The sequence below is a fragment of the Peromyscus californicus genome, unplaced genomic scaffold, assembly GCF_007827085.1.
Source record: "Peromyscus californicus insignis strain IS unplaced genomic scaffold, ASM782708v3 Scaffold_5__1_contigs__length_169319896, whole genome shotgun sequence".
Taxonomy (NCBI): Eukaryota; Metazoa; Chordata; class Mammalia; order Rodentia; family Cricetidae; genus Peromyscus; species Peromyscus californicus.
This window is the reverse complement of record NW_026294573.1, coordinates 162455580-162480911: the sequence shown is the minus strand read 5'-3', so window position 1 is coordinate 162480911 and position 25332 is coordinate 162455580. Positions and strand designations below refer to the sequence as shown.

General features: G+C 37.1%; 1 protein-coding gene across 3 annotated transcripts in view; it reads left to right on the top strand.

Annotated features, from left to right (window-relative positions):
* Positions 1 to 25332, top strand: part of Pkia (cAMP-dependent protein kinase inhibitor alpha) — a 75230-nt gene that overhangs the window by 16807 nt on the left and 33091 nt on the right. For 2 of the 3 annotated variants that reach the window (XM_052716725.1, XM_052716726.1), the window contains exon 2: positions 24048 to 24161. The exons of the other annotated variant lie outside the window; for it this stretch is intronic. The gene's annotated coding sequence lies outside the window, so the exon portion shown is untranslated. The remainder of the gene's footprint in view (positions 1 to 24047; positions 24162 to 25332) is intronic. 3 annotated transcript variants of the gene reach the window in all.

Sequence of the window (25332 nt, the reverse complement as noted above, 5' to 3'; positions counted from 1 at the left end):
AAGAAAATATATAACTTTTTATCAGGAGGGAGGCAACTTGGTCCAATGGTAAAAACTAATTCTTTCTACCTTGTCTCATAGCTACACCTCCAGTTATGAGACAAGGATGCAATAGACCAAATTAAAGCATTCACTAATACACAGGGTCTCTGTGTGTAAAGGTCCTCAACACTGATTTCCCTGTTCTTTCTTATCCACTGCCTTAGCTTCTAAAGCAAGTGCAGCAAATATCTTGGATATCAGACATTTGTTCTATTTCTTCTCCATGCAGCGGAGTGGGCTTCATACAGTAGACCAACAGATGTTTATCTTTTCACTGCTGATTCCGTGAAAATGAGTCAAGCTCCATTTGAAGCACAGCAAAACTTGCATGCTCTCAACTCCACATCTAACTTTAAACACATACTCAGAAAATGATAGCATGTCTATAATAAACCACTTACCGTCCCTCTAAATTCAGAGCTGTCAGATCCTGTCTGTGTCTTTGTTAGCAAGTAATTGCAGTTATGTTAACGTTTACTCTGGGTTAGTCACATGTTATTTGCTGTTTGTACCCGTTTTTGTTTTCCTGTACTGCAGCCTAAAACAGTTATGGGTTTTATTCAAGATAACGTAAGACTTTTGTTATGTTAGGTATCAGGCACTCAGTGTACTAGGAACTCACCATAAAGTGTTAGTAGGAGCATGTACATGCTGCACTTCAGTTTTCAAGGAAGGCTTTTCTGAAAGTATTCTTAAATCAAGAATCAAACAGGAAAAAGGTACAGAAATGTGTACAAAGGAAATCTCAGTTGAATGTGTATGTTTGGATTTTAAATTTTGCATTGTTTTACATATATGAGTGGTTTTTCTATGTGTGTGTGTACCACATGCATTCTTGGTGCCTGTGGAGTTATTTAATGTTGTTTTGCTCATATGTTTATATTTTGGGGGAACCAATCACATAGAAGGCTCATCTTTCAGGGTGATTGACTTCCCCCTCATAGTAGCTATTAATTGCCTATAGCTTTTCACCTGTAGAGTCCTATGAGATTTCTCCTATTCAAGTTGGCATGTCAACTGGTGTTGCCATCATTTGGGTCTTGCTTAGGCTACCATTTTGAGAGTGCAGCTTTCCTGTCCAATACAGAAGTTACAAATTGACAGCCAAGTCCTGAGCCTCTGGCTTTTACAATATCTCTACCTCCTCTTCTTGATGTGTAGAAGTTGGCATGTAGTGCCAACCAAAATTCAAAACCAGAGAACTTCTTTATCATGACATTCCTTTACCTTCAATCAGGAAATAGTTTTCTGCTGTGTAAATCGATATGAATTGTGTCTTAATTGAAAGAGTTGATGTTGTGTTTCACTATGTCTTTGTTTCTACTAAAATTACTGTTATTTTATTGTCTATTAAATTAACCTAGAAAAAACACCAAGTCCTGGTAGTTCAGGCATTTTTACTGTTCCAAATTTGCCATGGCTCCATCACCTTCTCTCTTCTAATTGTCCAATACTAATCAAGGCACAAGCCTCCTGGAGAGCTGGTAAGTGTTCTGATTTCTATGATACTTTTCAGGCCATCTACTCTGCCAGGCAATTGATTTCCCCAAGCAGAATGCACATGAAACCCATTTTATTATACTTTTACAGCTAATAAACAAACTAACATTATTAAATGACCCTAATCAAACCTGTGGTGTTAAAAAGAAGGGGCATAGATGCTTCTCTCATAGAGTGAACTCAGTGCCCTCATAGAGTGAACTCAGTGCCCTCGTGGTACTTAAGATTTCTTGAATGAACTTAGCTCTGAATTTTCAAGATCATTGCATGCAAGTGATCTCTTAGTTTTGAATTATCTCCTCCTAGTCTTCATATTGTCTCCACTCCTCCCCCAGATAAAGCCTCACATTGGAGAAGTCAATAATTTTCATCTTACATGGTTTTACTGTGATTAATAGAACAATACCCTGAGCTGTAACTCCCTTGTCATTGTCTAGCATCCAACATGTACAAACTACTCAAATGGATGAATGTTGCTGACATTTAAATACAAAGCAAATTGACCTTGAAAAATTGCATGGGGTTAGTTATTAAAATTTTATTCGTATATTTGTATTTTAACATACCAATCCAGAAATCAAACCCTCCAATGTACTCAGGGGTTGGGCAGGCAAAGTAAATATGTATTGTGGTAGTCGGGGAAGACATCAGTTAGTACACACTATGACCTTCACTCACACACATTTTGGTTTTACTCATTAACTCCATCTAAGCCAAACAACCCATAATTACTCTTATTAAACCTTGTGACAAAACTACTTAGAAGTATAAGAAAAGAGATTTTCATGAACATGACTTGTACATTCATCTACAATAAGAAAAAATAAATTAAGTAGTTTATTATCTACTGCACATCACATATTCCTTAATGTTAAACTCTGAATCGTAGTGTGTGAAAAATGCCTTCCCAATTGGATACAGCAAAGAAACAGGAGGACAATGGTATTCCACAACTGCCACTGTGTGGAAGCATGCATCATGGGAAAGAGAAAGAAAGACAGGAGTGAGGAAGGGAAGGACAGAAGCAGAAGAAAGAGAGAGGGGTAGGGGAGTAAAGAATGCCTTCATGTTTCAGTGAAATGAAAACTGTCAGATCTCTCCTCTCATATGATTTTGTTTTCTACTTCAACACTGAGAAATCCTATTGTTTTCCCCATCTCTGTAGAAAATTTTGGAAAACTCTTTGATGTCCTTAGAAGACAACACCTAACAAGCAAAACCGGGTTACTTTGGATAATTGCTGTAGAATATTAATTGTGGGCTGTGATAGAAATACCATTGTCATAGCAACCACCAATGACGTTATAGAGAAGAAATGACTTGTTTTTTTTTCTTTTTCTTTCTTTTATTTTTTTCTTTTTTAATGGAGCTGACTAACAAGATCCTCTTTGAAATAGCTCTGGCACAGTGTAAGCTGATACACAAAGTTTAATAAATGCTAACTCACAAGTTGATAAACCTTTTTATTTAGTCAGCTCCATTATTTTCGTTTGTTCAGCTGAATTGTCATCCTACATGACAATTGTTTTCATGTCCAAACTTCCCACAAGGGCTTCTGTGTTCAGTCCCACTCTGTTAGGACGAAGGACAAGACTATTTGGGGAGCCCAGATTTGCTATGGTTTATAAAATTAGTACCAGTAACTAGCCTCAGGATGCTTCTTGTGATACAGTGAGGGTTTCTTCAATGATGGAAACCTACTTCGTCATCTGCCTTAGTAACCAATCAACTAAAACTGCTAATTTTAAGATTATGCTAACGCCACAATTGGTTTCCTTGGAAACCACTTGCAAAAGCTGCATTGTCTTGGAAAATGTACTCCTTTGCCAGTACATTCAAAGGGTGACACTTTGTCATCGTGTAAAAATTAGCCTCCTAGACATTGTGCCCTATAATCACAGAGGCAGAGGTTGTCACTAATTACGTTTAAGGGGAAAGTTCTACTTAGAATTGTTTTTAGCATGAGGTCAACTTTTATAGAAGTGGATTTTTTATAAATAGCTATATATCTAAAACAGTGTGTTTGTGTGTGTGTGTGTGTGTGTATGTGTGTACAAATTTGAATGAAAAACAAAGAAATGAAACAACAAAATCTTAGTACCCTAAAATAAGGAGCTGTATACTACTATCTGGATTGTGGAGATAATTCTTCTCTTGTTTCCTTAACTCACAGGGTTATGTGTTTTATTATTTTATAATAAGACACATCTGACATGAATTGGGAATTTTTTTTCTTGAAGAGAAAAAGCCAATAGCAACTGTGCACAATAGAAGTCAAAATCTGGCCGTGTTATAATGAAAAAAAAATTTGCAGAAAAACTTTTATTTAAGATTCAAGATTATTCTTTAGCTTCACTTCATAGGAAGGTTTCACAATGCTGTCTTTCTTTGAGATGGTTTAATTTTTAAGAACTGACTTAGTAACTGCTATCATTTTACAACTTAAAGGTTTGGATGAATGCATCAATTTATAAAACATCCCCTCTGTCTAGACCACCATGAAGCCTGGTGCTTGAGTCGATCCTGATGTCTTCACAAAGATTTCAGCCATGAGGGACCATATTAAGTAACATATACAAGATGAACATGATGCATTACTCCCTAATTTGTTCATAGTTGCGAATGATTGAAATCACAGAACTACGGGAGAAAGGGCCGAACAACTAGAGCGAGCACGCCCTGTGGCTTCTTCACGGTCACCTTGGGGACAGGCACAGTGAGGAAAGATAAAGAAATGCAATTTTCAAAATAATTCTGGTTAAAAAAGAATATGATGGACTTTGAGGGTTCATTTATTGCTAATAAAAGAGTAGTTGATAGCTGGAGATAGAGAGCAGTTGGCAGAGGGCTTACCTACAAAAGAAATCCTACTTTGATCCCCAGCTGTACATAAAAAGGACATGGTGACACATGTCTGTGATGAAAGCCAGGCTGGGATATATGATATCCTCTTTCTAAAGAAAGAAACAAAGAAAAACTAAATGAAGGAGTCATTTGGGCCACTGTAAGTATTTACTCTCAATCCTCACTAGCAAAGGCTGATTTTAACTAGCAGTTACAAAGGTTGACAAGACAGTACTTAGCATGAAAGTGGACAATTTGGTAAAAACCAGTTTTTTTCTGAACTAAACCTGGATGTAATCTACCTAAGGCAAAAAATAGAAGACAGCTGATTTAATGGAGGCTGTTTCCACAGGGGAGACTGTTTGGACTAAGAATGCTGCTGACTGAAAAGTCTGACAGGTGACCTGGTGGAGAAGTGCTGGAAGACCCAGGCGGGGAGAAAAAGGCTCTATATAACCAGGCCGTCTTTGTTAACTGATACCATCTAAATTGGGATTCTTCTGTCCCATAAAGATTGGAAAATTGGACACCATGTCCATCTTTTATAAGTTAGTTGATATAGATGCTCCTGGATGATATCTCTTTGAAGTTCTCAGGATCAACTCAAGTAATACACATTTAAGGCCCTCAAAAGAAATCGCCATTTAAAGTTTTTTAATGTAAGTGCTGTACAAAGGAGAAATCAGTGCCAATACTCTGGGAAGGAAGACATTTGACTAGTTAATCTTCAAGTCACTTTTGGTCAATCAAATCTAGTCCACTTCCTATTTTGATTTGGACATTTCACTTATTACTTACTATGGTGGCACAAGATTAAACTACTGTGCTAGATGATTTTATGTCAACTTGACACAAACTAAAGTCATCTGAGTGAAGGGAGCCTCAATTAAGAAAGTATCTCCATAAGATCCTTCTGTAGGCAAACTTGTAGGACATTTTCTTAATTGGTTATTGATGAGGGATGGACCAGACCATTGTGGCTGGTGACATCCCTCCACTGGAGGTCTCTGGTTCTATAAGAAAGCAGGCTGAGCAAATCATAGGGATCAAGCCAGTAAGCAGCACTCCTCCATGGCCTCAACATCAGCTCCTGCTTCCAAGTTCCTGCCCTGTGTGAGTTCCTCTCATGGCTTCCTTCAATGAAGCAATGTTGAAGTGTAAGCCAAATAAGGCATTTCCTCCCCAATCTGCTTTTTGGTCATGGTGTTTCGCCTTCACTGCAGCAGTAGAAACCCTAACTAAGACAACTACCATGAGATTTACCAGGTTGAATCACATATTTTTAAATATTTACTTATTTATCTACTTACTTATTGATATAAACCTTACTATAGAGCTCCAGCTTTCCTGGAATTGAGCACCACCTGTCTCAGACTTCCTACTGCCAGCATAACTGATGTGAACCACCACACTCAGATGGTTCATTATTCTTGACTTGAACCACGAATTTCATTAGAGGAGTGATCCAGTTCAAACTTGTAACCTCAGGATTGACAGTAATGACCCTTACCGTTTAGTAAATTAGCTATTATTATTATTGCTGAAATAGAACTGTAGGAAAGCAGAGAATATGGTAGGGACTGACTGTTAATATAGGAATAGCAGTAAAGAAAATAGAAAATAACTTAAAACTGTTTGGAACAATGGATCTTTGAAGGAATATGATCAGAGGCTGTACATTCTTGGAAGATGAATTTTCCCAGCAAATCCTAGAAAACTGAAGGTAGACCACACTCAGAAATAGAAGGTTCATATTTAATTTATGCTGTGTGATACAAGCCATGTTAGAATAATTTGTGAGGAAAATACAGAAAATTCTATTTTTTAAATGAGAAAACTGACATTTGGGGTACCCACAGGGCAAAACACTCTGTCACCTTTATGAGGTCAATAAATAAATCCACTTAATGTGGCTATCTTAAACCTAAATTGCAATGAAATTTTTAGAAAATGGGAGAGAAAATAATCAGAACTTTTAACTTTAAATACTAAGTGATGCCCTAAAGAAAGGACCATCCTCAATATGTAAGTAGAATCACAGGTTACCACACATACCTTTAAAGGATGGGGAAAGGAGAAAGTAAAGAATTATTCCAAAGTTTTGAAAGTGATGCGAAGATGAGGAGAAGCTGTCTCTTGGCGGATCATTGTCGGGGGAGTCTGGTTGGGTGGACATTGAAGGAAGTTCTTGTATTCACCCCATCCTCTGTTACTGTTCAGTACCAAAATGTACCTGAGATTCTGAATTTGTTCTCAGTGGGTAGGATTACGTTTTCCCAGAAGTCTGTTGACTCCTGTAGTGCTAGAGAAGATTTGTATATACAGGACGGGGAATTTTAAGGCTGCAGGTAATAGTCCCATTCAGTTAAATACACATTTAAAGGACACTATTCATGAATGAAGAGGGACAATCAGGAAATAGGCAAGCAGACAGAATTCTGTGTACGCTTTAGTTTTGTGATCTGAAATCTCATAAGTGTCATACACCAATTTACGACTTCTGTGAACTTCTTCTAAAATAATATGGATTGAAATTTTCTCTCAAGAATTTGGCTAGGAAAAAGAATAGAGTGTTCAATAAGAAATGTCTGTTTTTCTCAAACTCATTCAGATTCTAGACTTTCCATATGACAGCTTTGACCTTTTTCTAGAAACAAATATATGAATAAAGAACCACCAAGATGATAAATGATGTGGTGCTTTTCCAAGATGCCGTTGGCATTCTTCCTGCTGTTCTGAACACTGTTCAGTCATTTATGTGTATGCACAACTTGATTTGAAACAAAAAAACTCTGTACTGACTTCAGACAAAAGTTTCAGGACATTCTAAATGGAACTATATCTGATCAGGCTTAGTTAAAATAATTACTAATTCATATTATGCCCTAAAAGGCCATACTGTTGCCTAGCAACAGAATCAGGCACCCATAACAGAAGCATGCTTGGGAACAATGATGAAAAATCCCTAAAATCCTAAGAAGAGAAAAGAAGGTATGCCATGAAGTGGTGGCATGTTTTGACTTAAGAACTGTCCTCTAAGCATTGTTGCATAGCCAAACTTGAAGAACCTACTACAGTATAGCTAGAACATGATCTTTCAGTATTTACATAATTTAGCACATTTAAGAAAGAGCGTTTAACAAAGTTTGGTAAAAGGTACATAATATCTTCACTGTGCCCCACTGATTATCTTGAAAGATATCTTGAGATAAAGAAACAATGGGTTTAAAAACAAAATTGAGAATGGGGAAATAGTCTTCCCCAGGGAAGAGCACACCAATTGGTTATCAAAAACCAAGTGGTTAGCTCTTAAAACATACATACAAGTAACATTATACAGACTGAGTAGGTTACATTTAGGAATATATATATATATATATATATATATATATATATGTGTGTGTGTGTGTGTGTGTGTGTGTGTGTGTGTGTGTGTGTGCATGTAACAATAATTAATGAAAATAATTAATGAAAGAGAGCAAGGTTGGGTATATAGGAGGGTTTGGAGGAAAGAAAGAAAAGGGAGAAATGATGTAATTATATTATAATCTCAAAATTAAAAGAAAAATATAAAAAATAGTTGATACTCCAAAAGTTTTGATTAGCTGTCAGATGTCTGTTTTCACATCATCACATATATCTAGACTGTCAGAAACCTCTCACATTGGATTCGTTTTCAGTTAATATATCATGTTCATATCCATACACAAATATAGATGCATAAGCACATATCTCTTGAGCTCATTTTAAAATATGAAAAAAGAAAAGGAAACAAAAGCTAGGCACGTTTGCATGTTTTCTATTTGAGAGCTTTAGATGGACTTTTTTGTTATTTTGGCAGAATGAGCTAACTTTGTATGGGCATTCTCTTAAAAGAATGTCTCTTTTAATAAAAATGGAGCAAGTCTTAAGCATTTGGGCTGTCTTTCATTTCTGTTTTTTCATTATATAAAAGAAGAAAACTTGGAAATAAATAAAAACATCAAACACCAAAATTAACCAGATCCCAAAACTTCCAATTTAACAAACATACATACAAAATTGACATTCAAAATTGTAGCTGTGAGGTTTCACAATCATTTTTACACTTTTAGTATATTATATATTTTATACATTTACCCACCACTATAACCAAATAATTTCACTTTGGGACTGTCTTGATGTTACGTTTAAACATTTAAAAAGTTCAAGAAAGAATAAATTTAGCGTCCTGGATAGAGTACAGAGATCCTTTGCAAATCTGGTATCTCTAAATCAATATCCATTAACTCTTGGTGGTATCAATCTTTCCTAAAAAGTATTCTCTGTTCCACTGGATATTGACTGCTGGTTTTATGAATTTATTAAACAGAGTAGTTCTGTTCACCAATGCTATTTAAGCATCTGACAGGGGGTGGGGGAAATACATTATTACTGGCTTCTTGACTCTTACTGTGTGTCTGATTATATGATGGATGTAGAGCTGAATTTTAGCATCTGAAAGCTGGAAACATGAATGAAAACATTAATATGCTACAGCCGTTCACACAAAGTCATTCGGTTTCAACACCACTGAATCTTGCACAATCAAAAGAGGAGGCTTAGATAAGCACATCTGTTTTTCTTTTCTAAAGAAGTTCTATGAAGTCAGCAAAAGGTCATCCTTAACCATGCAGACAACAGCAGGATCTTGGACACCAGCAATGCCACAGCCAAATAAATCCAAAGACTGCTTATAAATGTTTAGATTGGCATCAGAACCCAGGGCGGGAAAGAAAGGGGAATGCCTTTTAGACACTGAGAAGGAATATCATTAGGAGACCCCAGGACATTGAACTATTTCATGAACATCCCTGACACCCAACATCCAGCAAACCTTATGTGCATAAAGATGCTGGAGTCAAAGATTATGAGTTAGAAAAGCGAACCTATAGGCCACCCTCTCACATTGCAGTCTACATCTTATGTATTCAATTGTTTATTTATTTAGCCTACAGAACTTGAGATTAAAGTCTGGAGCTTGGACATGCTATACATGTGTTCTGTCGCTTAGAAATATCTCCAGTCTTTTTTAAAGCCTTCATTTAACTTTGAGATAAGGACTCACCAAGTTGCCCAGACTTGCCCTGAGCTTACTCTGCAGCGCAGACAGGTCTTAAATTTGTGAACTTTCTGCTTCAGCCTCTCAAGGAACTGAAATTATAGGCCTTGTACTACCAGGCCAGCTATGGCTTAGTAAGTCTGTCTCTATCCGTCTCTGTCTCTCTCTGTCTGTGTATGTGTGTGTCTCTGTCTGCCTGTCTGTTTCTCTCTGTGTCTCTCTCTGTTTCTCTGTCTCTGTCTCTGCCTCTCTCTCTCTGTCTCTGAAAAACCCTTCTATATAGACCAGGCAGACTTAGAACTTGTAGAGATGCACCTGCCTCTGCCTCATGTGTGCTGGGATTAAGGACATGGTGCCACCACAACCAGTCTTTAAATTCTATTTTTAATACATGTACAAAAAATGTAAAAATATTTTAATTGTGTAAGAGTGATAGCCATTTATTAGTTAGTGTTGGTCCAAGTTGACTATGTGACCCCAGATATAGCCCTAAAATTCTGACAACTAGATTTGAAGAATATATTCTTCCTTCCCCAAATGCCACTTCTACTAAAGATTCTAAAAGTAAGTAAATGTTTTTACAATAATACATGTTACAGGTATTGAAATTCAGGGATATGGATCATTGATAAACACTTTGTGCTTCTGGTTGAAACTTTCAAAGTAATGAACAAAAATAGAGAATTTTCTGCCATTTGTGGTTAGCCATGATTCAAGAAAATGGCCTATTAGTTTACCAGGATGAAAAGCATCCTGCCTGGCGAGGGGTATAGTGCTATCCAAGAGAGAAATGACAATATTAAGAAGACTGATTTTGTGGTGACTGCTTCCATATTTCCAAGAGGCTTTTATGAATGGCAGCAAAGTCAGATTGGAGTTAGACCTAATGTAAATCTTAAATTATATAACATGCAATGTTATGTTTAGGATATGCTGTCAATAAGCTGTATATAATGATTGCAGTAGTAAATACTACATCTTGTTTATTTATTGAGAGAAGATCTCCTATGGCCCTGGCTCCATTTGAACTCCTGATCCCTCTGGCTCAGCCTCCCTAACTGCTGGGATTCAAAGCATACACCACCGCACGCAGCCTGAATATTTTTAACGAATAGTTTCTGTTACCTGTTTCCACTGTAGACACTGCCCTGATTTCTCTCTCTCTCTCTCTCTCTCTCTCTCTCTCTCTCTCTCTCTCTCTCTCTCTCTCTCTCTCCTCCACATCATCAAAACTTGCTTTTGAATAATTCAGGCTGAGATAAAAATGACTAATATCTGAAAGTACAGACATTATGAAAAAGAAAATCCTAGCTAAAGAACTCATTCTCAGGTAAGGGAGCGTCTACCTAACATTCACTAAGTAGGATAGGAGACATGTTTAGGTACCAAAATTCTCTGCTTACGCAGTTATCACTCCAGTCCTATGAAGTCATATAGTTGGGAAGGGAAATTAACTGCATAAAAGCCTCCAGATTATCAGGAAACAAAACAAAATCATCTTTAGGTCATAATAAGAAACTAGGTTTACCAAAGAGAGCAATGTAGCTGTCCATTTTCAAAACCTTGGCAGGGAAATGAAATTGGAGAAAGTAGCCTCCATGATAGTGTGCAGAAAGGAAGACTAGTATGAGGTTACAAAAGTAATATGAATATCAGAACAGCATATGTAAGTCCATACTTATCCAGAAATCACTTCTGTCTACCCAAGATGGCACATAAGCTTATTAATATTATTAATACATTGAGAAGAACCAGTGATTTCCATAAGATTCAATTGCCAAATGGGTCATATTTGAGTCAATAGGAATGACTCCATTAAACCGTTGTCCAGGTTTACCATGTCATCTTATGGCCCTGGTGTGGAAGGAATCTGTGCCACAAACAACATATAGGTAATAATACCTGTCAAGAACATTGGCAATGCTTGAGCAAAAAATTAAATACTTTAGAGACCACTTTGTTTCAAATATAAAGTTAAGATAAAAAATGAGATATCAATTTTAACTTTTTATTTTATAAATTAAAACAAACAGATTGATACTCATTAATCCAGTTACCAAAGGAATATGGAAAAGGAATCTGAATGCAGATGGCTTTTCCTTCAGTACAACCACACAGTGAATTGTTTTCTGTTAGTTACACGGACCCTAATTTAGTAGTTTTTGATCATTTTACATGGAAAATAAAAGTGATTTTTCAACATTTACTCTCTTATAAGAGTATAGTAATAAAAGCAATGGGTTTTTTTTTTTTTTCACCTCATTGGGTATTATGTAATTTGTTTGAAGGAAAAATGGCATTTCCTGGTACACAACAGCTTCTTGACTCTTCTGATGGCTATGAATATGAACCTTTTCTACAGAAGTATCTCTTGACCACAAATGGGATGATGCTGGAAATTTTGCAAGGAGAGAAAACCAATGAGACATAGCTTTCAGCCCTTTCTGGCCATTCGAAATTCAAATGTGCTTCACACAGACTTTATACTCCTTCCAAGTGACTTCAAGGTGGAATGTATTATTCTGTACGTCTATTTATGGCATTAATATAATAGGCTTCACATATTTCTATATCTGGTGTTGATAACATTTAAATGTGAGCGCTGAATTTTTATTGTTCCATGAACTAGAAGGCAGTCACTTTAACAAAAAGACCCTGGTGGGAACAAAGGATTTGCCACCAGCTGCTCTTTATCAGCTGTGATAATCATTACTCTGGCTGGCCCATCAATGACAATACATTACAAAATTTTCCCAACTAATGATTGACTCCGATTCACTGGTTCTGTTGCTGCCAATTTGACTACTCCTCTCAGATGTGGATACCATAACCTACATATCTTTTTCCCTTTGAATTTATCTCATATGCAGCACACTCTAATCACTCACTTTAGAATCAGATACTACTTGCTATAATAAGGGGAGAGCAGAGAAGAGGGAGGGACTATAACGGTGATTAGTGTTGCAGCTAATTAGAAGCCATGCTGCGGGGATAATAAGCCAGAGGAAGGATTGAAATGATGATGTTTCAGCTTTAGAATGCTATACATTAATCAACCCAATAGGACCCCACGCCTAGCTTTCTAGGTACTTCATTTAACATGTGATACACAGCCAGCTTGTGAACATTAGTACGTGGCTAATAACAAAGAGGATTCAAAGAGTTACACATCTGCGCAGGTCAGGTTGTCCATATAAAAATATCCATTTATTGGCTGTTCTTTTCTTCATTCACTGTGCTAGAACTTATATGATTGTCTAAGTTAAACAAAAACATTGCTCTAACTATAAGTCTGTGTGACATTAAATGAGAACTCAAGATAGAAGAAAATAAAGGGGATGAGGGAGAGGAAAGGGTTTAAAGACTACTTAGTTGTAAGGTGGGGTAAGGTAATTATTGTTACACTGTCACGACAGAAGGATATTAACATTCCCATCTTGTAGAGAATTCAGTCTCTTCAAATGCTAGTCCATCTGCCAGACCCTCATAGCTTGACATCAGAAATTTCAGTTTTAGTGAGGGTAAAACTGGTAGAGTCCCCACTGTTGAAGTAAATAGGAGTTTTACTAGTTGTGTTTATATTTACTAATTTGTATTTGTAATTGTATTTTTGACCGTATCATGCAAGTCTATAGTGCATTGCAATTCCACTCAGCTGACTCTCAGTTCTCTCCCATTCTCACTGCCTCTCCTCCTTCAGATACCTTTCCCACCTTTGCACCTTTTCAAACACATTTTTGGCCACACTAACTAGTCACTTAACCTTTCCAGGATAATGGTCCACATTTCAGGAGGAATTATCATTCTTTTACCCATAGAATTTTTATTGAGTTATTTATGCCAAGTATAGGTTTTGGCTGGTTTTATGTCAGCAGAGAAAGATGCAGCCTTACAGGCAAAGTGGGGTGCACAGTTTGTGGCAAAGTGAGGATTACAGAGCTCTGTCGGGTACTCGGAGCAAGATCGATTTTGAAGTATTTTACATTAAATCAGGAAACAAATGCATTTTTCCACACAAATATTATTTTAACTGTTTAAAATTCCTACAGCTGTCTTCAATCAGCATCAAGGAGACCGGGGGATAGGGAGGTCTAAGTAATAGATGAGAGAGAAGCACACAAACCAAGGTCAGTGTCAACATCGGAGTGGAGCCCCTAGTTCCATTCCCTGCACTGCCTCCCAGTGTGAATAGTCAAGAGTTCATTGATTCCCCTTTCTGCATATAATCTATGTGACTGATTCTCACACACCATGATATCACTTTCCGTTTCACCGTCCCTTGCTGTGTGTGCAAACCTTTCACCAAAATAACTGGCACATGAATTATTTTCCCATTGCTGAATCTGGAATATTAGCCATCTTTGCACTTCAGGATTATTAGCCCTTGAACTTGTAATAGAGTTCAGGTACCTGATAAAGAAACAATCTTCCTATTATTACTTTTATAAAAATAAATGTAAGTCTACAATATTCTTTAAGAAAAACTGACGTATTATCATAAATGTATGTGATACTTCCTTTCAAAGCAATCATTAAATATAAATTTTCCAAATATAAACTGTCATGTTAACACAGCTAGTGACAATAACATTGTCTTGAATCACTGTTTTCCTTTTCCTTGAAATATACTTAGGATATGTTTTATCTCCTTGAATCTCTGACAAAGCCACCTCAGCTGTTCTTTTGAATGATGGAGCTCACAATAAAAGATCTGAAACATGTGAACCTTAATAGCTGAAGTGATGGATTATTTACTAACATGGAACTCAGTCCATCTAAGACAAGACACTGACTGGAAAGGCAGGTCAACAGTGAAAGAATGAGAATAATTTTAAAGTAACAATGAACTTGATATGTAGAACAACCTCTAAGGAAAAAACATGAAGTGAAAAACAAGCTTCATCCTTATCAAGAAAGCAGAGAATTTGCAGATGATGTAATGTTTATAAATTGTGTTCTAATAATCTGGAAGTACATTTAGGATTTTATGTGTTTTTAATCACATTGCTTTGTCATAGTACTGTCCCTATTGTAGGTAGCAAACAGACTTGGTGAAAGTATGAATGTTACCTAATTAGAATCAGCAGCAAGACTTAAGCCAACTTACTTCCAGTGGAAGCATGTTTCTGCCTTATGAGTGTGTCTTTATCTCATTGAGAACTGATGGGTTATCTGAGCCAGAAAACTGAAGCCCACTGGAAAGCTCTCTAAATGTGTTAATTGTTGGACTGGTTTCTGCTGGAGAATCTTCTGAAAAACTGCTTTCCTCTTAGAGAGCGGGGTTTAAATACTTTCTCTGATGATGTTTCTAAATTGTACACATCAAAACTATTTTGCTTTAAGACAAAAATAAATAAAATTATAGTTTAGTGTATCATAGTGCCAGTGTGCCAGTGTGCCAGTGTCTGTTCTACACAGGTCAAAGCAAGTTAAGACATGCCACAGTCTCTCCGGTATAATAAGAACATTTTTTAGTAATTGAAGTAGAAAGCTTAATAATCACATGGCAAAAAAAAAAAAAAAGAGGAAAAGAGACACTGAGTCCCACTTCAGAACCTCATGCTGATTCCTTAGCCTATCCCACAGCCCTAGGCCACAGATCTTGAACAGTGGGATACCCGATGGAGGGGACACATAACCAAATGCGGGGGTGGGGGTGTTAAAATGAACAGCACATAAAATGTAATTCCAAATCAAAGGCCTGATGAATCCCAAATGTTTCTGGTGGCACTTTTCCATGTGTCGCCACAGGGCACCACTGCAGACTGGACTCTGAACACATATGTGCACAATCTGTGCACTATGCATGATGTCGCACTGCACAATATTAACAAACACTGAGCACCTTAGATTGAAGACCGCTGTATGCTATGGGCTGTAGATGTCACACTGCACAATATTAACAAACACTGAGCACCTTAGATTGAAGACCGCTGTATGCTATGGGTTGTAGAGTCTTTACTGTACATAGGAACTTCTCTGATCTGTTACAAACATAATGGTTTAATTGCAAAAAAAATAGACTATGCATAATTTTCTACATTTTTCTACATGAAAGCCCCACATTAGCGGTGTGTCTTGAATTATATTGTGTTAAAATGCTGAATTTTGTGAATTGTTTGAATTAATGTTTAGACGCTCAAAAAACAAATCTTCAAGTGAACTTCATCTTGGGATTAAGTTAGAATTTCCAACAATTTTTCATAAAGTCCTAAACATGCCTCTTCTGTCTTGTATCACATATTTATAGGAAATAGAATTCTCAGGACTAATGTTATATAAAACAAAAATATCATAAACTCTGAAAAACATTGAATATGCTCTAAGTCTCTCCGTATATAGTATTTTGCTAAGACTTAATTCTCAATATAAGAATAAGCAAGTAACAAATTGGGTTCTTAGTCAGGATTTCCTTTGCTGTGATAAAGCACCATGACCAAAATCATCTTGGAGAGAAAAGGCTTTATATCATCTTACAAGTAGTAATTCGTGATATAGTCAAGTTAGGACAGGGACTGGAGGCAGGAACTGATGAGGCGGTGGAGGAATGCCGACTACTAGATTGCTCCTAATGGTTCGCTGAGCCCACTTTCTTTTAGCACCCAGGACCACCATCCCATGGGTAACATTACATTCAATGAACCATACTCTCCTGTATCAACAGAACTAATATGGTTCCTTCCATTGGTGTGGGTCCTTCTAGAGGAGGAGTACATCATATAAGCTCAGCCCTTATCATACAGTCAGCATGTGCTGGGCAACCTTGTCCCTTGAACCCATTTACGTATAATTTTCAGCTCCACAAATTGGCTTCTTGAGATTCATAAAACCTAACCATTAAAAGACCTGTCACTGTTAGCTGACCCTGTGAATCAGAACATTTCCTACAGTCCTGATCTGCTGGCTGACCCAAGAAAAATCACTTAAACCCTTTGAAGTGTCAGATTTCTTTCTCTGTAAAATGGGATAACAAGTATTCCTTCCTCATAGATTACTGAATAGTTAACATAAAGAAAGATAATGCATGATTACCTTTAGCACAATTCCTGGTTCTTCTGAGAACAGTTGCTCTTATTATTGTTTTTTTTTGTGGCCCGTTCTCAGCTCTGGCAAACACACGGTGCTTTTTCAGAAAATCTTTACTGCACTGAGTTAATTGTACACAATGTATCATAGTAGGGCAGACCCCTTGCCCATTACTTCTCCCACCAAAAGGAGAAGCCACACACCAGGCCCTCTTCTTTTGCTCAGAACATCTTGTCCATCCCTTAGTTACCAAAAGATATCACTGAGTTCCCCAAGTTTTAAATAATACTCAACTGAAGTTGGTTTGTTTACCCTATGATAATGTGTCCCAGGAAGTTGGAGTCACCTGTTCAATTAAGACTAGTAATAATAATTAATGCTTGCTGTTATTTTGAGCCTTACAGAGATTTTTGTTTTCATTCAAACTCTATACGCAGGGCCTCAGCCCCTCTCCCCCTGTCAGCTGTTGTCCAGTGTTATTGTCCTCAGTGAGTGGCATTTATTTACCAGTTAGCTTTGTGCCTCTTTTCACTTGGGATGTCTGCTTCTGAGGAAAGGCACTGTCCTTCCTCGTTAATGACTGCACGCTCCAAGACAACAAAGCCACACAGGTCCAAGGCACTCAGGAAACATGCATTGGACAAGTGAGTAAATATGGAAAGGTATACACAAAGACATAGATGCATGCTACAACTGTGTCTCTTTTCAAGGAACAGAATCATCATAAAACATGTTGACTCAGTAAGACTCAACCATGCGGTTGCCTGTGTGACTTGACATACAAAGTATTGCTTTGCTTTTGAAGTATTCTGATGCTTTGGAAATAATTCACTCATTTTACTCACTTAAAAACATACTTTACTTTTTTACCAATTCAAAACTTCCAGTATTAACTCCATCAAGAGGTAGCAACAATTACTGGTCATGTGACCTTTGATAAATTTTAGATATAGCCTTTTAAAGCCTCGGTTTCCTCATCTGTGATGTGGAAAAAACAATAAGACACAGAATTGTGAGGAGAATAACCGTTATGTTGAACATAAAACTCTCCCATTAGTGTCTGACACTTGACAAATATTACAAAATTACTGACTCTACCATCACTGTAATAGAGTTAAATATTAAGAATAATCTTTCAGAGTCACATATTCGTTGAAGGTGAATGAAGCTAGGAGAATATTTAGAAGTCAGATTAAGGGAGATCAAGCAAAACATGCTGAGGCAGTGGTCAAGAAGGTATGAAAGCATAACAGCACAATAACATTTCGGGATTTTGCCTGCTTTCCTTTTTTTAAGAAACAACAAGCCCAGCGTGTGAGCATAGAACTTTTTATTGTTTGCGGTCACACAGGTTCCCTGGTGACCTTCACAAATGAAGTTTCAGAGCGCTGTACAAATGCCTGGGGTGGGGAAGCCAGATGGAATCATGCTATAGAGTAAATGGAATGTGAGGATGGGGAGGCAATGCATGCAGATCATTTTAAGAAGCGCAGCTGTGAAATGGAAAAGGCTGCTGGAGGCGGAGGAAGAGAAAGCTTCATGCTGCTCGCACCATTTTTAATACATAGAGAGGCGTTATTCATTTAGAAAAACTGAGTTTTGATTAGACTAATTTATAAGGCATATAGGTAAGATGCAGAAAGAACTGTGCAGTCATTGGTAAGGAGAAGGAAATGGAAAGTACATTGCGTACATTGTAGATAGCTTTTTAACTCCGACAGTGGAAGGGAATTCAAAGACCAGTGCATATGTTGATAAGGTTTGACAGTGGGTCATTTACTGGCATCTGTTTTCTTTTTCTCCCTTTTCTTTCTTTGATGAGAGCTGAGGTAACTCATTATCTGAGAGCAGAAAGTATCCAGGACAAGGGGAAATGTGAGGACAGTCTGAAAGGTTTTTTATTTATTTATTTATTTTTTAACAATCTTTAAAGGCAATGAGAGGAAGCTAAGCAGTGAGTCAGAACGGCAGTCCCAGGCTTGAAAGCCTATCCGAGGCTGGAAATTGTTCATTTATTGAACTATCAATTTGCCCTGTTAGCTGGGCAGGACTCACAAAGAGATGAAGTAAAAAATGAGAAAAGACAATTTTAAACAAGGAAATACAGTTAGTATTTTGAATAAGTGTTTATTTGATGTTTAATCTCTGTAATTATCAAAAATGTAGAATATGAAGTTGCAGCTTATGAACTTATGAAAATCAAAAAAATCATAATATCTTATGTTGGCCAAGGTCTTTTTTGTTCCTTTTTTATTATTAAGAAATTTTTTCTATTCACTTTACATACCAACCACAGATCCCCTCCTTCACTCTTCCCACCCCACAACCTTCCCCCACAACCCACCCCTATCCCCACATTTCCCAAGTTAAGGTTTCCCATCAATCCATTCGGGCACCACACAGCATTAATCCTCCCATCTCTTAAGGTTCCTATCAGTTGTCACATTTTCTTAGACTTTCCATATTTAAAGAATGAAAATTTTGGACAATGCTGATTGAATATTTCAGGACAGAAGTTATATGCTAGCCTACTCCCAGAACTTGTCTGATACTTTCCTTATGATAAGACGAGATTCTATGTGAAGGATTGCCATGTCCTCCGGAAGTCTTGGGCATTGAATACTTGGTCCCCATTTGGTGTCTGTTTGGATAGGATTAAAAAGCATGGCCTTGCTGGAGGAAGTATATCACTGGGCAGACTTTGGAGTTTGCAAAGACTAGCCATTTCTAGTTAGCTGTCTTAGCTTCCTGTTTGTGAATGAGATATGACCTCTCAACTGCTATTCCATGACATGCGTGCATGCCTGTTGCCGTGCTCCCTACCATAATGGTCATTGGCTCTTATCCCTTTGGAACAATAAGCCCAAAATAAACTCCTCATTCTATGACTTGCCTTGGTCGTTGTGTTTTATTAAAGTGATAGAAGAGTCACAAGTAAACTATGTTTTTAAGGAGGAAGACTGTTGAGGTGAAGATTTGTCACATGAAGCTAAGGATACATATTATCATCATGGTGTAACCACTCATGTTGCATGACTTTGATCACTGAGCTGAAGCTATATTTCTAGGTTCTTCCATAATGGTTGTATTGTTTCTTTCTTTTCTATAAAACACACACTAGGAAAAAAAATCATGAATTGAGCAGAAAAATAACCACACAGACTATTCTACTTTATCTTTATGTTTGAACTTCAACAGTGCATTTAATCATGTCAAGCAGAGTAATTCCTAGAGTACACACAGTATATCATTGAACTTCATCTTATGATCTGAAAGTAGAACTTTTTTACATCAGTAGAACTCCATATTCCGGTTGGGACAAAACAAAGGAACCACGTTATTCCCAGGTATTTCCCACTAAATCCTGAAGTTACCAAATAACACAGGAGGCACTGCACAATGTGGATTACTCAGGACCTCGGGACTTGAGGAGCGATGTGGCATTGAACTGTTCATATTTTCTTATTGCCTCCTCTATATTCCAGAAAGGGTTGTACAGGCTTTCTGATTTATTGACTGCAAACAAAAGAAAAGATTAAGACAAATGTGTTCCTGACAGCCAAAGTATTTAAGAAGGAGTTGTTAACAACAGTAACCGTTTGGCAATGCTTTTACCATTGCAACAAAATTCTAAGGCAAAACTGTCCCCCATTTCCCATGCTTCTACTTCATCAACTTCTACATCAACTAAGTAGTTGATTTTGTCCCCCAGGCCACTTGTCTCTGACCTTACACGTCAAACTCCCCAGCAGGGCTATTTCAGTGAGGTCCACTGCCTAGCGAACCTTCTGCCCTCCAGCATCCCAAAGGACATTTAAAGAAATGAAACCAGATGTGGCCACTTAACTCTGGACACACCACGCACAGTCACCACGAGAAGCTTAGCATCATTCTGCTTCACCTCCAAAGCAAGATGTTCCAAGTTAGAAAGAGTAGGTCCTACACCTTTACCCCATCCCTGCCGTGAGTGGGATCCAATGTGAAACTGAACCTCTACTCAGAAGTAGACTCCAAATGTAACAAAACAGCATAGCTAATACTTCATGTCTCCCTTCTCTGTCAGGAGTCCTACTGAGGATCTTAACTTTTACTTCCACAAACACAAAACAAGTTTACATGTGGCTCCACCACATTTAAAGAGGTGACATCAAGGCCGAAGGGGAAGCTGAACTTCTCTTCATTGTAGACATTGATATGATTCGTTGCTCAACTTTCTTTGGATTGATGTCAATGGAACCCATTGACTTTCTGTATATTCTTTCCCTCATACAATTACTCAAAGTAGAGTAAATTATGGCTAAAAAAAAAATATGAAGAAGATAAAGCAGAATTCGGGGTTATGCAATACTCACAATTTGTTCAAAGTACAAATGAAAATCATTTGTCATACCCCAAACCAGAAAATCATGAAAACCTGAACAGTGTAATGATTGCCAAGTAAACTAGGGTTGGAAATATAGTCAGTATGCTACATAAATTACTGATAAATCTTTGACATATGTATTTCTTAAAATACATGAAAAAAATGTAAACAAAAATTGAAGCTATTAAGAATAAAGCCCAGTGAAAATGGTAAACATAAATTGCACATGATCATTTAGTCATACTTGAGAAAAATAAAATTGACCACAACTGAAAACCAAAGAGAAAAATAGACCAGGGGTCTCATAATCTCAGAGACAATTCGGACAGTATGAAAAGTGCTATTACTTGTATCATCAGATTCTTAGTTTAAAAACGGAGCAAGGGAGACATAAAAAACTTGAAGAAATAGTGAACAAAGCGTGCAAATTGCCAGAAGAAATAAACCTAGAGACTCAAGAACCCAAGTGAACCCCAAATAGCCCAAATACAGTAATAGCTATTCAAGCAGATATAATTATTAAAATTCTAGGTAGAAAAGATAAAGGAAAAAATTTAGAAAGCAGACAGAAATTAAACATTTTATCCATTCAAATGATAATAGATCTCAAATTTGAAACTCTGTAGGCCAGAAGTGTTTGCATAATGGATTTGAAGTGTTGAAATGAAGATAATGGCTGGGGCAGCAGCTTAGATAGAGCACTTAGCATAAATCACATAAAACCAGATGTGGTAGCTCATGCCTGTGATCCCAGCACGTGAGAGGTAGAAATGCATACAGTCATCCCTGGCTACCTAAAATGTTTGAACCAGCCTGGGCTACATGAGGCCCTGCCCAAAAAGCAAACGGAGAAAGAAAGGAAAGAGGAAAGGAAGGGATGCTTAGAGGGAGGGGGGAGAAGCAGGAAAGAAAGGGAAGGGGGAAGGGGGGAATGAATGAAGGGAACTGCTAATTGTAATTTTATTTCTAGTTTGACCTTGTTTGACTTTTAGTAATGAGCTATTAGGTACTTTTCTTATATACAAGATTGCAATCACATTTGAAAACAATTCTACTACAAAACTAATTTTCAAAGTAACAGTAACTTTTCTAAATTGCACACAGATCTGTAATGCACAGTGATCATAATACACAAACCAGTTTTTATCTAGTATAACTTCATGATTTCGATTAAAAATCCATCAATGGGTGGCCATAATCTTGAGAGCTAAATCTCAACATCCTTGCCACATAGGCATAAATCATTCAGTATCCTGTGTTATCTTTGCATCATCCTCTTTTTTTTCACTCCCTTCTGAACACTCATTATGCATCTTACATACAACATTCCTTTCTGTACTATACAGAGTATTTGTATTTCTCTTGCCATCATATATTTTTCTTCCCTTTGTTTTTAGAAACTCATTCTTCCTTCCTAATTCACGCACTATCCAAGACTGCCTTGTACCAGAAGATCTGTAAACATTCCTTACATTCTATAGCTTTATAGCAAATTCACAAATTAAAATTCTACCTGTCCCCTATTCAATGCACTCCATAATAATTTGTGTTCTAATTATGGATTTACATTGGGTCTTCAGTCGATGAAATTAAAATACTGACTATAATAACACCATGTAGCTAAATACCTGGCATACTTAGTGGGGGCATGGTTATCCAATGTATATTGAATATGAGTGGTCAAATTAAAATTTTGTTTCAATTTTTTCACAATAAGTCTGTTAAAGATACTGATAACTTTCCAAAACATCAGGGTATTGGGATTCTACACTTGATTCAATAGAGGAAATTTTCACTGGTATCAATATCTGAATACCTCAAAGGAAGAGCATTTACTTGGGGTGTAAGGTTATCCATTTGGCTTAAGAGCCAAACGAAAGACAGTTTGATGCTATTGACATAGCACCCACATCTCCTAGCATTTGCCCTTTCAGTACATACTCACTGCATCATACTGTTACCCGGAATTGCCTTTTGAAGTAAGTCTGGAAAGCTTGGCAGTTAATGTTTCCTAATGTGATTTTAAACCAATTACAGTGGTGACTTGGGATATATGCATATCAGCTTTCTCACCCATTTATTGGGATAACCATGAGTCATATTCTTCAGAGTCTCAGAACTCCTCTGAAGAACTAACAGGCACCTACAGGAGTAACTCATTCACAACCATGGCTCTAGTTGCTTTCTTCCAGTCCCTATCTCCCATTTCCTACTCTACTCTTTAAATTAGTTGGATGACCTCCTCCATAGTCAGTTTGCATTTGATGTCTCATCTCAGATTCAGCTGCTAGATGGATTCACACTAAGAAATCCCAAGCTCTTTTTTACCTAAAAGCCCAATGCCTCTTACAGGACCATAAATGGGAGTGTTGCAAAGGGATGGCATAAGATATGTCATTCTTTGTCAATCGTACTGACTTCAAATCAAAACCACCATGAATTTACAAAGAAACAGTTGTTATGGGAATGGCATGGGGGTAGAACAAAGTGGAAATAATGTCACTTGTTTTCTACTCATGGAGGTTTGAAATTTATGGGCAGATGGTGTCTAACAGGTGTGGCTGCAATTTAAGAAGCCTGCTCCATTAGTCATCAGGAAATTGCTGTTAGTATTTTTGTAATGTTGACCTCAAAACATTAACGTTCCACTTGTTTCCACTTACCCTAATATCCACTGGCTTTGATTACTAATAGTTGATGGATTTATCCGGTCTTTACCATCCTGCTACAAAAATCTACACACATGTGCACACATACTTTTGTGTGTGACAACTTGAAAAAGCATTAAAGGTGTCTGTGAAATACCCTTCAAATGAGTTCTTATGTTTACTTTATGAATAATTAAATTTAATAAAACTAAATTCTGAAAATCTAAATGAAGATTGCTGAGAGGAAATCCAGTGGAGAAGGGAAGTGAATAAAATAAAATTTAAAAATAATTAGAAAACTTGAATCTTTTGTCCTCATTTTGTTTGATAACTCACAAAGGATACTGAGCCTACTGGGAACACTTTGCTTAACTTGAAGTCTCAAACTGTAACCTGTGGTCTTATTACAGTGTATTTACTTCAAACTTATAAATTATAACCTATCTTAAAAATTAGAAGATATGGAGGACATTTACTTAAACTAGTAAGACAATGAAAACTATAGGTACAGATGATTAATATTTCACTAAACATTTATTTTCAGCTTCTGGAATATCAAAGCCTGGTGACCCCAAGAAGCAATTTCTGGTAGAAATCTGAAGATTCTCTTTTCGGGGAAAAAAGTCAATGAATTAAGGACAAGAAGGTTTCCAATCAGGTAGGAACACTAAAGAAAGTCACAGATTCAATCATGTCAAATGTACAGGTTTCTCAGTAGCTGTTTGAAACACATGAGTCTCTAACTGAGAGGAGTTTGCTTTCAATTAATTCCTTGGAGGTGGAAGTGTTTACCAGAGAGTTCCTTGGAGGGAAGCAAATACAATAGCAGCATGATTTTTTTTTTCCGTTTTTAGCTCATGGTTACTATGTGCACTTAGTAAGCTCATGGCTTTAATCTCAGGAGGCTGCACATGCAGAATACTAGATTAACCCATTCCATCTTGTCTCCTAACACAAATCATTTTCATATGTTGTCTCCATGGCCCTTTAGTTGTTTATCAAAATCAAGGACCCTGATAACATGAAGTGAGGAATACTTCCAGCTGACTGTATAAAGAAACTGACTTCGTTCTTCGGGGGCCCATCTAGACTTAGTTTTGATGCTCAGTGGAGTCGGAAGGGAGGAGAACAGTGCACGGCGAAAAGAAACTGTGTTTTCATGTGCTTATGTACATCAGAGGTCCATTCGCCATCTTCTTTTTCACTTACAATTTGAGATGGAAATTTACGGCAGAGAGCCTTCATATATTATGAGACAAGAAACAGTGTCATCAAAATCAAGGACTATTTTTCTCATGTGCAGTTAAGTACTCAGCATTTAGTCTCATATATGACCTCCAGCCAGCATTCCAAACAAAAACGCATGATGAATGATGATAGCTTAATGAGCGAATGAAACAAGTTAATAAGGCTAAATAAATAAATAAATAAAATAAAATAAAATAAAAAAGGTGTCTGCCCTGATGTTGCATGATGTGTTGACTTCTGGAGTCCTAGGACCCATCACTGTAACTGAAACATGGGATATAAGCCGTGAAAATCTATTGAAGGAATGGATTAATCCTCATGATTCTCAGTCAAATTGGACAACAAGCCCAGACGCCGCGTTTGCCAAGGACTAGTTTAGAATTAGCCCTGACATAAAAGCTCAGATCTGACAGTTTATCTTGGTTTCAGATTAATTTTATAATAAGGTCACATAACATCCCTTATATGTAGACATACAGCACCTGCATTAAGCTTACTACCAGATGGTTGAAATGTGAGTAGAACATCCCTGCAATAATCATCAATTTTAAGAAACATGTTTTTAAAAGAATTTTATAATG